Source organism: Pristiophorus japonicus, chromosome 1 (assembly GCF_044704955.1).
Source record: "Pristiophorus japonicus isolate sPriJap1 chromosome 1, sPriJap1.hap1, whole genome shotgun sequence".
In the NCBI taxonomy this organism is placed as follows: domain Eukaryota; kingdom Metazoa; phylum Chordata; class Chondrichthyes; family Pristiophoridae; genus Pristiophorus; species Pristiophorus japonicus.
In genome coordinates this window covers 428,606,582-428,621,014 of record NC_091977.1, presented here as the reverse complement: position 1 = coordinate 428,621,014, position 14,433 = coordinate 428,606,582, and the positions used below count along the sequence as shown (strand labels likewise).

Sequence of the window (14,433 nt, the reverse complement as noted above, 5' to 3'; positions counted from 1 at the left end):
AGCAGACACCTCAAAGCACTGGCGAAGTACCACCAACGCTGCCTCCACAAGATCCTGCAAATCCATTTTGAGGACAGACACACCAACATCAGTGTTCTCCTTCAGGCCAACATTCCCGCATAGAAGCACTGACCACGCTCGATTGGCTCCGCTGGACTGGCCACATTGTCCGCATACCTGACATGCGACTCTCAAAGCAAGAGCTCTTCTCGGAGCCTTGACACGGCAAGCAAGCCCAGGTGAGCAGAGGAAACGCTTCAAGAACACCCTCAAAGCCTCCTTGATAAAGTGCAACATCCCCACCAGCACCTGGGAATCCCTGGCCCAAGACTGCCCAAAGTGGAAGAAGAGCATCCGGGAGGGCGCTGAGAACATGCAGAAACCAAGCGCAGACAGCCGAAGGAGCATGCGGCAATCCAGGCTCCCCACCCACCCTTTCCTTCAACCACTGTGTGCCCCACCTGTGACAGAAACTGTAGGTCCCGCATTAGACTGTTCAGCCACCTGAGAACTCACTTTTAGAGTGGAAGCAAATCATCCTCGACTTCGAGGGACTGCCTATGATGATCTTACGCGTGCCTAACCTGCGACTTCGTCTCAGTGTCTCTCCTGTGGCTGCCTCTTGGGTCTGGGAAAGCTACTGTGTTCCTTCTAGGATGACCTCGAGCAGCTTTGGGCCTGGAAGGGCCGGTTGGAGACTGGTCAACACCCTCCTGGGAGGGTTCAGTCTGACTTGGTTTGGACGAGGCCATGCGTGAAGGCAGTGGCGGAGTGACACATCTGGGGCCAGGAATGCTGCGAGCCGGAGGGAGTGCACCATCCGTATCCTGACCCGAGGAGCCTGAATAACTTACCAGGGGCGGCACAATACCACCACCACCAATCTGAGGGAGCTCAGGTCGATGCTGTGGCACCACACCGGAAACTCCCCCGTGGCCCGTGGAGGACCCAGCAGCGGGAGCAACACTGAGGTCTCCGGGGGGTGGGGGGCATCCAGCTGAGACTGCATGCAAGTAGCCACCATCTGAAAGCTACCAGATATGACGGCACTTAGACGCTCCATTGACTTTTGCAGAGCCACGGCCATCCTCTCCAAAGCAGCACCGCTACGCTCGTTCCCCCGTGCCTGTGCTGCAATGGCAGCTGCCACATCATCCTAAGGGTGAATTTCCCGTGGGAATAACGCCCCAATTAAGACTGCAAACTTTCAGGTTTGAAGGGCTGATAAGATTGGAACACTTTCTTGTGGCCAAAAAGCTGAATTTGGATCCAATGGCCGCTGCGAACTTTGCAGCGCTAATCGGGGAAAAAAGGCCTCAACACCACCAGCTTTCTGGCTGCACTGAATTTCGGCCCCAGGAAGTCTTGCTACAATAGTACAGGGCCTTGGTGAGACCACATCGAGTGTCCTGTGCACGATTTTGGTCTCCTTATCTGAGGAAGGATATAATTGCCTGAGAGGCGGTGCAACAAAGGTTCACACGGTTGATTCCTGGGATGCAAGGGTTGTCCTATGAGGAGAGATTGAGTAGATTGGGCCGATACTCTCTGGAGTTTAGAAGAATGAGAGCTGATCTCATTGAAACATATAAGATTCTGAACGAGATTGACAGGATAAATTCTGAAAGATTGTTTCCCCTGGCTGGAGATTCGAGAACGAGGGGGGCGTAGTCTCAGGATAAGGGGTCGGCCTTTTAAGACTGAGATGAGGAGGAATTTCTTCACTGTGTGTTGTAAATCTTTGGAATTATCTGCCCCAAAGGGCTGTGGTTACTGAATCGTTGAGAGTATACAAGGCTGATTGACATATTTTTGGACTGTCGAGGGATATGGGGATAGGGCAGAAAAGTGGAGTTAAAATCGAAGATCAGCCATTATCTGATTGAATGGCAGAGCACGCTCGAGGGGCCGTATGTCCTAATCCTGCTCCTAATTCTTATGTTCTTATTCCTCAAGTGCAGTAAGATGTCTAATTGCACTTTTAAGTTCAGGAGGAACAATTAGCCAATTAATAATGCAGGAGCATCAAGTAAACGCTTAATCATTTTCAACAGTCACTCCCCCACCTTTAAATCTTCTCCATTCCAGTTGACAAAAGCACTCTACTCCCTCCAGATGTAGTTCATAGACCTACTACAAGACATTCTTCTTAAACCCCCCATCCCCTCAGTTCATAGTAGCACTCTCTTCCTTTCTGTTGGCAATCCAATCCGACACTCCTCATCTCTGAAATTGTGTAACTGGTACTTTTCTTTCACTCTCCCTTCTTTGGGCTAGTGTGGTTCCCACTTCCAGAGTTCCAATGCTGGCACTTTCTGCCCAATCTCAGTTCATGCTAGCGTGCTGGCACTCTCCTTCCCCACCTCATCTTATTTAAGTTGGCCGTTTCCTAAGTCTCCTTCTTGCTCCCTCCGCCCGTCACCCCCCCCCCAGTAAAATCCATCTCACTTTCAGCTTTTCCCTTAAAGTCAGAGTTCTGACCCTTTCTCTTTTGCCTTCCCTGCAGGAATAGATGAGGGTGGAGACAGATGTTGCTGTTTTGGCCCGTCACCTGAAGAGTCTCAACTAGTCCCTGCTCAAATAAACCATGCTCCAACAACTCACTGCATAAAATACGTTCTCCAAACCTCTCCCCTTACTTTCAATTTTAAATTGAATATCCCTTGCCACTGACTCCGCAGTCAGAGGAAATCGTCTTTCTCTAGTCACCCTGTCGAAGTCCTTCATAATTTTGAAACCTCTGTTAAATTTTCGCTTGGCCTTTTCTGCTTCAGTGACAATAGTCCCAGTATCTCAAAGTTAGAAACTACAGGCAAATATCCAAAAAGATAATGCTCTGTGAATTTTCTACTCAACCTGCAGTTATATTATTAACCCAACCATGTAATCTACATTTACCTCTTAACTTTAAAAATACCAAAAAATATTTTCTGCTTGCAGTAACACTTGGATATATATTTTCTACGTTCTAATCACATTAGGAATGCTTTTTAAAAATAAATAACAACAATAATCTGTATTTATATAGCATAGTGAAAGGTCCCAATACGCACTGCACAGGAGTATTACGAGAAAAGAAATTGACACCGAGCCACAAGGAGCAATTAGCACAGGTGACCAAAAGCTTGGTCAAAGAGGTAGGTTTTAAGAAGCGTCTTAAAGAAGAAAAGAGAGGCGGAGAGGTTTAAGCAGGGAATTCCAGAGCTTAGGGCTTAGGCAACAGAAAGCACGGCCACCAATGGTTGAGCAATTATAATCAGGGATGCTCGGGGGCAGAATTAGAGGAGCGCAGACATCTCGGGGGGGGGGCGGGACGGGGGGGGCGGGGGTGCGATTGTGGGGCCGGAGGAGATTACAGAAATAGGGAGGGCTGAAGCCTGGAGGGATTTGAAAACGAGAATGAGAATTTTGAAATCGAGGCGTTGCTTAACCAGGAGTCAATGTAGACAAGGGGTGATAGGTGAGTGGGACTTGGTGCGAGTTAGGACACATGCAGACTAGTTTTGGATCACCTCTAGTTTACATAGGGTAGAATGTGGGAGGCCAGCCAGGAATGCATTGGAATCGTCAAGTCTAGAGGTAACAGAGGCATGGATGAGGGTTACAGCAGTGGATGAGCTGAGGCAAGGGCGGAGACGGGTGATGTTACGGAGGTGTAAATAGGCAGTCTTAGTAATGCCGCGGATATGTGGTTGAAAGCTCATTTCAGGGTTAAATATGACACCAAGGTTGCGATCAGTCTGGTTCAGCTGCGGACAGAAGTTGGGGAGAGGGATGGAGTCAGTGGCTAGGGAACGGAGTTTGTGGCGGGGACCGAAAACAATGGCTTCGGTCTTCCTAATATTCAATTGGAGAAAATCTCTGCTCATCCAGCATGTCGGACAAGCAATCTGACAATTTAGGGACCAAGGAGGGGTCGAGGGAAGTGGTAGTGAAGTAGAGCTGGGTGTCATCAGTGTTCATGTGGAAACTGACGCTGTGTTTTCGGATGATGTCGCCAAGGGACAACATAAGAACATAAGAAATAGGAACAGGAGTAGGCCATACGGCCCCTCGAGCCTGCTCCACCATTCAATAAGATCATGGCTGATCTGATCGTAGACTCAGCTCCACTTCCCTGCCCGCTCCCCATAAACCCTTATTCATTTAAGAAACTGTCTATTTCTGTCTTTAATTTATTCAATGTCCCAGCTTCCACAGCTCTCTGAGGCAGCGAATTCCACAGATTTATAACCCTCAGAGAGGAAATTTCTCCTCACCTCTGTTTTACCTTATTCTAAGATCATGCCCTCTAGTTCTAGTCTCCCCCATCAGTGGAAACATCCTCTTTGCATCCACCTTATCAAGCCCCCTCATAATCTTATACGTTTCGATAAGATCACACCTCATTCTTCTGAACTCCAATGAGTAGAGGCCCAACCTACTCAACCGTTCCTCATAAGGCAACCCCCTCATCCCCGGAATCAACCTAGTGAACCTTCTCTGAACTGCCTCCAAAGCAAGTATATCCTTTCGTAAATATGGAAACCAAAACTGCACGCAGTATTCCAGGTGTGGCCTCACCAAAACCTTGTAGAACTGTAGTAAGACTTCCCTGCCTTTATACTCCATCCCTTTACAATAAAGGCTAAGATACCATTGGCCTTCCTGATCACTTGCTGTACCTGCATACTATCCTTTTGTGTTTCATGTGCAAGTACCCCCAGGTCCCACTGTACTACAGCACTTTGCAATCTTTCTCCATTTAAATAATAACTTGCTCTTTGATTTTTTTCTGCCAAAGTGCATGACCTCACACTTTCCAACATGTAGTTGAGAACTAGGAGGGGGCCAAGGATAGATCCTTGGGGGACACCAGAGGTAATATTCGAAGTATTTTCAAAATCTTTTCTATGACCATTGTACTCAAATAGCTTTCTCCACACAGTGCCTGGGGACTACCAGAAGAAATCTTAAAGCTGAATGAAAGGTCAAAATAAAGGGGGAAGAACTGTGTCCCAGTATGAGAGGAAGAACACTATTGTGTAGGAAGGCAGAGTATTTGGGGAAGTTGTAACCATTGTTTTAGGTGTATAGGATTTAGATTTATAGCATACAAGTCAATTTTCTGCTCAAAGCTCTAAATTGGTCCAGATCTTTCACATCAAAGATTAAATTCCTCATTCAGAGCTGATTTATAAGACAGATTTTAGATTTATTTGAATTAACATAAATATCTGATACCCTTTCTATAAACAAAGTGAAGTATAGCTAATTGAGTTATTTCTGACCTATGAGAAGCTGTGTAGGTTTCAAAATGTGGACTCCTTGTCGGTGGCCATTCATCTACATCCCAACCAAGGTAGAGGGTGTCTAACAAATTCTGTTGGAGATGGGCATTCTATCTTCAGATGATCAAAGTATTCAATGAATGGGATGGTTTTAGGAACTGAAATAAATGTTGATTATTGCCAATACTGACCCTGCTAACTTCTTATTCCTCATATTGAAAGCATATATTTCTATATCAGTTAACAATATGGAAAAAGTAAATATAGAAAATTACTTTCAAGTAAATTGTGCGAGTAATACAAGGGGACACTGGTTCAAATGAGTAAAATGGAAATTTTGGACTGCTCCTCGGAAGTTCTTTGCATAGAATGTGTTCAGTACATAATATGGGCTTCCATTTAGAGAAGTAAAGCCAAAATCATGGAATCATTTAAAAACAAATTGTATGTTGCAAAGCTGGGGGGGGGGGGATAACTTTAGGGTATTTCTGGACAGATGAGCTAATGTAGGCTGACTGGCCTCCCTCCTCTGTAATTATCTTGTCACCAGTGTTCCCTTTAAGCCGCACAGCACTCTGGAGCTCCCGTGCAGCTGGCTCACGATTTTGAAATGAAAAATAACACGCATATGCAAAATTTGAAGTGGGCTGCGCAGCCTGTTAAAGGGGCCGTGACGCCCAAAAGAAATGAGAGGGAACATTGCTTGTGACCTTTCTGAAATGTACAGCTCATAACTGCAGCTTGCAGTGCTTTTTACCATTGAGCAATCCAGTTAGATTTTTAAACCAAAGTGGTACAGGATAGGTCGAATGCATTTGCTTAATTCCAAAAACCCAATTATTTATAGAAATAATCATGAAAATGCTATCAAAACCAGAAGAATTACTATTGTCATAACCTGGGCTTAATGCTGAAGTTGCATTTAATTGGGATGTCAAATATTTTAAAGTCTTTATTGTGAGGCATTTTGATAGGGTAGATCGGGAGAAACTTTCCATTGGCAGGAGGGTCGGTTACCAGACGACACAGATTTAAGGTAATTGGCTAAGAATCCAGGGGGGGAAATGAGAAATGTTATTACGCTGCCAGTTGTTATGATCTGGAATGCACTACCTGAAAAAATGGTGGAAGCAGACTCAATAGTAACTTTCAAAAAGGAATTGGATATCTACTTAATAAAGGAGAAATTTGCAGGGCTCTGGGGAAAGAGTGTGACTAATGCGATGGTTCTTTCCAAGAGGTGGCATCAACATGATGGGACAAATGGCCTCCTTCTGTGCTCTATGATTCTATTCGCTGTCAATAACCCATGAATTGGGAGAAGAGGAACCAAATAAGCTCCACCCCACAATTTATCAGCAGCTTAGTAGTCACTGTCCTCACAAAGTGGAAACTGAAAAACATTGCTCCCACCCACCCTTACTTGCCCAGTCTTCAAATCTAAACTTTGAGTTTTGAGTCACTATTTTTCAACCCATACTTTACCGTTTCAGGAAAAAAAAGCATTATCAGGCTGCCTATTAATGCGTGTACACAAATGTGAACTAGGATTTGGTGGAAGAGTTAGATGGAATCACAAATATTAAGAAGTGTAAACTGGAATTAATTTATTGCAGAAAAGTTGATGCAGATAAACAATGTATTTGGTGGCAAAAACAGGAAGGCAGATTATTATCTGAATGGTGAAAGATTAGTAAAAGGGGAGGTGCAACGAAACCTGGGTGTCATGGTACATCAGTCATTGAAGGTCGGCATGCAGGTACATAGAAACATAGAAAATAGGTACAGGAGTAGGCCATTCAGCCCTTCGAGCCTGCACCACCATTCAATAAGATCATGGCTGATCATTCACCCTTTCCTGATTTCTCTCCATACCCCTTGACCCCTTTAGCTGTAAGGGCCATATCTAACCCCCTCTTGAATATATCCAATTAACTGACATCAACAACTCTCTGCGGCAGGGAATTCCACAGGTTAACAACTCTCTGAGTGAAGAAGTTTCTCCTCATCTCAGTCCTAAATGGCCTACCCCTTATCCCAAGACTATGTCCCCTGGTTCTGGACTTTCCCAACATCGGGAACATTCTTCCCGCATCTAACCTGTCCAGTTCCGTCAGAATCTTATACGTTTCTAAGAGATCCCCTCTCATCCTTCTAAACTCCAGTGAATATAGGCCCAGTCTCTCCTCATATCTCAGTCCTGCCCTCCCGGGAATCAGTCTGGTGAACCTTCGCTGCACTCCCTCAATAGCAAGAACGTCCTTCCTCAGATTAGGAGACCAAAACTGAACACAATATTGCAGGTGAGGCCTCACCAAGGTCCTGTACAACTGCAGTAAGACCTCCCTGCTCTTATACTCAAATCCCCTAGCTATGAAGGCCAACATGCCATTTGCCGCCTTCTCCGCCTGCTGTACCTGCATGCCAACTTTCAATGACTGATGTACCATGACACCCAGGTCTCATTGCACCTCCCCTTTACCTAATCTGCTGCCATTCAGGTAATATTCTGCCTTCATGTTTTTGCCCCCAAAGTGGATAACCTCAAATGTATCCACATTATACTGCATCTGCCATGCATTTGCCCACTCACCTAACCTGTCCAAGTCACTGCAGCCTCTTAGCGTCCTCCTCACAGCTCACTCCACCATCCAGCTTAGTGTCATCTGCAAACTTGGAGATATTACACTCAATTCCTTCATCTAAATCATTAATGTATATTGTAAATAGCTGGGGTTCCAGCACTGAGCCCTGCGGCACCTCACTAGTCGCTGCCTGCCATTCTGAAAAGGACCCATTTATCCCGACTCTCTGCTTCCTGTCTGCCAACCAGTTCTCTATTCACATCAGTACATTACACCCAATACCATGTACTCTAATTTTGGACACCAATCCCTTGTCAAAAGCCTTTTGAAAGTCCAAATACACCACATCCACTGGTTCTCCCTTGTCCACTCTACCAGTTACATCCTCAAAAAATTCTAGAAGATTTGTCAAGCATGATTTCCATTTCATAAATCCATGCTGACTTGGACCGATCCTGTCACTGCTTTCCAAATGCGCTGCTATTTCATCTTTAATAATTCATTCCAACATTTTCCCCACTACTGATGTCAGGCGAACCGGTCTATAATTTCCATTTTCTCTCTCCCTCCTTTCTTAAAAAGTGGTGTTACATTAGCTATGCTCCAGTCCATAGGAACTGATCCAGAGTCAATAGACTGTTGGAAAATGATCACCAATGCATCCACTATTTCTCGGGCCACTTCCTCAAGTACTCTGGGATGCAGACTATCAAGTCCCGGGGATTTATCGGCCTTCAATCCCATCAATTTCCCTAACACAATTTCCCACCTAATAAGGATTTTCTTCAGTTCCTCCTTCTCACGAGACCCTCGGTCCCCTAGTATTTCCGGAAGGTTATTTGTGTCTTCCTTCATGAAGACAGAACCAAAGTATTTGTTTAACTGGTCCGCCATTTCTTTGTTCCCCATTATAAATTCACCTGAATCTGACTGCAAGGGACCTACATTTGACTTCACTAATCTTTTACTCTTCACATATCTATAGAAGCTTTTGCAGTCAGTTTTTCTGTTCCCTGCAGGTTTCCTCTCATACTCTATTTTCCCCCTCCTAATTAAACCCTTTGTCCTCCTCTGCTGAATTATGAAATACTCCCAGTCCTCAGGTTTGCTGCTTTTTCTGGCCAATTTATATGCCTCTTCCTTGGATTTAACACTATCCTTAATTTCCCTTGTTAGCCACGGTTGAGCCACCTTCCCCGTTTTATTTTTACTCCAGACAGGGATGTATAATTGTTGAAGTTCATCCATGTGATCTTTAAATGTTTACCATTGCCTATCCACCGTCAACCCTTTAAGTATCACTCGCCAGCATATTCTAGCCAATTCACGTCTCATACCATCAAAGTTACCTTTCCTTAAGTTCAGGACCCTAGTCTCTGAATTAACTGTGTCACTCTCCATCTTACTGAAGAATTCTACCATGTTATGGTCACTCTTCCCCAAGGGGTCTCGCACAACAAGATTGCTGATTAGTCCATTCTCAATCCACATAACCCAGTCTCGGATGGCCAGCTCCCTGGTTGGTTCCTCGACATATTGTTCGAGAAAACCATCCCAAATATACTCCAGGAAATCCTCCTCCACCGCTTTGCTACCAGTTTGGTTAGCCCAATCAATATGTAGATTAAAGACGCCCATGATAACTGCTGTATCTTTATTGCGCGCATTCCTAATTTCTTGTTTGATGCTGTCCCCAACCTCACTACTACTGTTTAGTGGCCTGTACACAACTCCCACTAGCGTTTTCTGCCCTTTGATAGTCCGTAGCTCCACCCATATCGATTCCACATCATCCAAGCTAATGTCCTTCCTTACTATTGCGCTAATTTCCTCTTTAACCAGCAATGCCACCCCGCCTCCTTTTCCTTTCTGTCTATCCTTTCTGAATGTTGAATACCCCTGGATGTTGAGTTCCCAGCCTTGATCACCCTGGAGCCATGTCTCCATGATGCCAATTACATCATATCCGTTAACAGCTATCTGCGCAGTTAATTTGTCCACCTTATTACGAATACTCCTCGCATTGAGGCACAGAGCCTTCAGGCTTGTCTTTTTAACACACTTTGCCCCTTTAGAATTTTGGTGTAATGTGACCCTTTTTGCGTTTTGCCTTGGGTTTCTCTGATCTCCACTTTTACTTTTCTTCCTTCTATCTGTTGCTTCTGCCCCCATTCTGCTACCCTTTGTCTCCCTGCATAGGTTCCCATCCACCTGCCATATTAATTTAACCCCTCCCCAACAGCACTAGCAAATACTCCCCCTAGGACATTGGTTCCGGTCCTGCCCAGGTGCAGACCGTCCGGTTTGTACTGGTCCCATCGCCCCCAGAACCGGTTCCAATGCCCCAGGAATTTCAATCCCTCCCTTCTGCACCACTCCTCAAGCCACGTATTCATCCGAGCTATCCTGCGATTCCTACTCTGACTAGCACATGGCACTGGTAGCAATCCTGAGATTACTACTTTTGAGATCCTACTTTTTAATTTAGCTCCTAGCTCCCTTAATTCATCTTGTAGGACCTCATCTGTTTTTTTACCTATATTGTTGGTACCTATATGCACCATGACAACTGGCTGTTCACCCTCCCCTTTCAAAATGCCCTGCAGCCGCTCCGAGACATCCTTGACCCTTGCACCAGGGAGGCAACATATCATCCTGGAGTCTCGATTGCGGCCGCAGAAACTTCTATCTATTCCCCTTACAATAGAATCCCCTACCACTATAGCTCTCCCACTCTTTTTCCTGCCCTCCTGTGGAGCAGAGCCACCCATGGTGCCATGAACTTGGCTGCTGCTGCTCTCCCCTGATAAGTCATCCCCCTCAACAGTACCCAAAGCGGTGTATCTGTTTTGCAGGGGGATGACCTGCACTACCTTCCTTGCACTGCTCTTCCTGTTGGTCACCCATCCCCTATCTGGCTGTGTACCCTTTACCTGCGGTGTTGCCAACTCACTAAACGTGCTATTCACGACATCCTCACGGCATCGTGGATGCTCCAGAGTAAATCCACCCACAGCTCCAGTGCCACATTGCGGTCTGTCAGGTGCTGCAGCCGGATACACTTCCCGCACATGTCATCGTCAGGGACATTGGAAGCGTCCCTGACTTCCCACATAGCACAGGAGGAGCATGACACGTGTCCGAGCTCTCCTACCATGACTTTAACTCTTAGATTAACTTACAGCAGGCAGTAAAGAAAGCAAATGGCATGCTAGCCTTCATAGCGAGGGGATTTGAGTATAGTAGCAGGGAGGTCTTACTGCAGTTGTACAGGGCCTTGGTGAGGCCACACCGCGAGTATTGTGTGCAGTTTTGGTTCCTAATCTGAGGAACGACATTCTTACTATTGAGGGAGTGGAGCAAAGGTTCACGCGACTGATTCCCGGGATTGCAGGACTGACATATGAAGAAAGACTGGATTGACTAGGCTTATATTCACTGGAATTTAGAAGAATGAGAGGGGATCTCATAGAAAAATATAAAATTCTGACGGGATTGGACAGGTTAGATGTAAGAAGAATGTTCCCAATGTTGGGGAAGTCCAGAACCAGGGGTCACAGTATAAGGATAAGGGGTAAGCTATTTAGGACTGAGATGAGGAGAAACTTCTTCACTCAGAGAATTGTGAACCTGTGGAATTCTTTACCACAGAAAGTTGTTGAGGCCAGTTTGTTAGATATATTCAAAAGGGAGTTCAATGTGGCCCTTACGGCTAAAGAGATCAAGGGGTAAGGAGGAATGGGGTACTGAAGTTGCATGATCAACCATGATCATATTGAATGGTGGTACAGGCTCGAAGGACCGAATGGCCTACTCCTGCACCTATTTCCTATGTTTCTATAACAAGCATAACTGAAATGAGTAAAACTGTAGCATTCAAAGAAAGTAATCGTATTTCTAGTTCGATTGACTAACAACAGTAATGGTATATTTGAGTACTGGATTATGGTTCAGTGTGAAAAAAAAAGGGTCCTCTTTCTGTTCAAGAAGGTCAGACAATGTATTGTCAGCCTTTTGACATCTATGAAGAGTGCCTCGAGTGACAAGTTCTTTAAGAACAGATACTGGGCTGACTTGTTTCTGCAGTTCAGCCTAAAGTCCTGGTTCCAGGTCCCGGCTCCTTTGTCACAGAAAAAACAGCCCTGCCACTCTGTGCCAGCACTCTGGCCTCAGCATGTTGCTATGCCTCCAACTCTTGGTTTAATGGGGAGTCAGCAGTTAGATGGAGGGTGGGTATTGCAGCCGAAACCAAGCACCCTCACCTCTGCTAAATGGGGTTTATAGCCATCAGTTCACCACTCACCTTGCCTATAAATAAATGTAGTGGTGCATTTTAGTAAGAGAAATAAGGAGGCCACATACTCCTTGGAAAATAAGAGTCTAAATGGGGTAGAGGAGCAAAGAGATCTGGGGGTACAGATTCCCAAATGATTTTAAAGTAGCATAAAAAGGCCATAAAATGGAAACAAAGAACTGGGGTTTATTTCTAGAGGAATAGAATTGGAAAGAAGAGAAGTTAGTTAAATTTGTATAGAATTTTGGTTAGACCACACTTAGATAACTATGCACAGTTCTGGTCTCCATGTGGCCAAGTTTCCACAGGAGTTGCTCCTATTTTTTTGGAGCAATTAGGTTTTTTTGGAGTATCTTAAAAAATCACAATTCTCCACATTTAGTTTGTTCTAGTAAAGGGGGCGTTACCAGCTACTTACGCCTGTTTTGGCCATTTAAGCAAGTTCAGACAGCCAATAGTTACTCCAAACTAACTTAGGCCAGCGTATGTGTCCACTTTTGTACGTTCAGCAAAACCTTGCGGACACTTTAGAAATCAGGCGCAGGTAGCCAGAGATGGGCGGGGAAGGGAAGTTAGAGGATTTTCCAAAGCACTAAACACCTTCACAACAACATTAAAGAAGCATAAGTACATTTAAAGCACTAAGCACTAAATAAAGCAGTACATTTAAAGCATCAAGCACTAAACAAAGCACAAAAATAAGCATTTAATAACAAATAAAAAATACAAGGAAAGCACCAAGACTTACAAAGCATGAAACAAAGCACAAAAAGTAATAAGCAATTAATTAACAAATAAAAGATAGAAGGAACCCTGCACCTAAAGCACCAAGGCCAAAGTAATAAGCAATCAATAACATAAAAAATACAAGTCCTACCTTTATGTGAAGGGAAGGCAGCGGGCTGCCAATGAGGGAGAGGGAAGGGGGGGAGGGGGAGAGGAGAGGACAGGGGAAGAGGGTGGGGAGGGGGGCAACATTAAACATACGAGCCTGCCCAGGTCCCATCCTACTCACGTCTTGCCCCCAATCTCTTTGCTTTCCTGCTCCCCCCGAACATCTCCAAGACAGTCCCAAGGAACACTCGATGGTCTCAATCATCTTCCTTCTTAATGGTCACTTTTGCCAGTTCCTTTCTTGTTTGACTTTCTGTTCCCAGGATCTCCTGTCTCCGACGACAAATATTGCCGTCTGTTCTCTCGCAGGTCGCGGCAGGGAGCCCATTCAGTCAGGGCAAGGGGCAGCGTGCTTTCGGGTCCCTCCCACACAGCCTGCAGCACATGCACACACAATCTAGGGGCGAGGAGCTACTGCTTATGCGCGCACACTCTAACGTGCATGTGCAGAGATCCCAGCGCTGACTCCGCCCCCCTGCTGGTTCTACTGCGCTCCGCCGAGTCCGAAGGAGGCCTGATGAGCGCGGAGAATATCACGGTAAGGATTAGGCGCGCTTTTTGTTCCAGAAAGTCAGCGGACCTCACTCTAAGGGAGGGTGGAAACTTGGCCAACATATTACCAAAAGGATATCGAGGCACTGGAGAAGGTGCAAAAAGGATGATACTGTTAGCGTTAGTGTTTTCTCAGAAGAATCACTCAACACTCAGAGTCGGTTCCAATGCTGATGCGGCCTTTATTATGCTTAGCGGGGAGGAAATCACAAGACTAAGTCCAGGCTTCTCTCCACAGAACAAAGGGTTACATGCACCTTTATATGTTTTACAACAGTTACAAACAGTTTACTACAGCTACACAGCCCATCACGGCTGGACACAAGCCAATCACAACGATTATAGATTACATATAGGTTCTTTTAACCCAATAGAATTCCCCTCGTGTCTTGGGAACCATATGTTCGATTATTGTCAGCTTGGGCTGATTGATGACTTTACTATAGGAGATAGGTTCTCTCACTAGTTCTTTCTTCTTGGAGAAATAATTGGTTTATAACCTTGTTTACAGGAGATGGGTTCTCTTATCTCTTTCTTCCTGGGGAATTAATTGGTTTATGGCCTTGAATACGGGAGATGGGTTCTCTCCTCATTATTCTTATCCTGCATCCAAGGCATTCCTATAGTGGGCCTCACAGGGTTATTGCTTGGTCATTGAACATTCAACAGTTCACAGCTTGACTACCTGATTTCCCATCATGCCTGGGCAGCCATTTTATGTGTGGCCACTTTAAACTTGTATGCGGTTAGATATATCTAGCAGGTGCCTAATGCCTAGTGTTCTGGTATATTTTAAAGGTGCCTACCTCCTACAACAATACCAAAACTGAGAGATTAT

The 14,433-nt window shown here is 45.2% G+C and overlaps 1 protein-coding gene across 1 annotated transcript in view; it reads left to right on the top strand.

Annotated features, from left to right (window-relative positions):
• spidr (scaffold protein involved in DNA repair) overlaps window positions 1–14,433 on the top strand; it is a 451,063-nt gene that overhangs the window by 417,056 nt on the left and 19,574 nt on the right. The gene's annotated exons all lie outside the window — the stretch shown is intronic.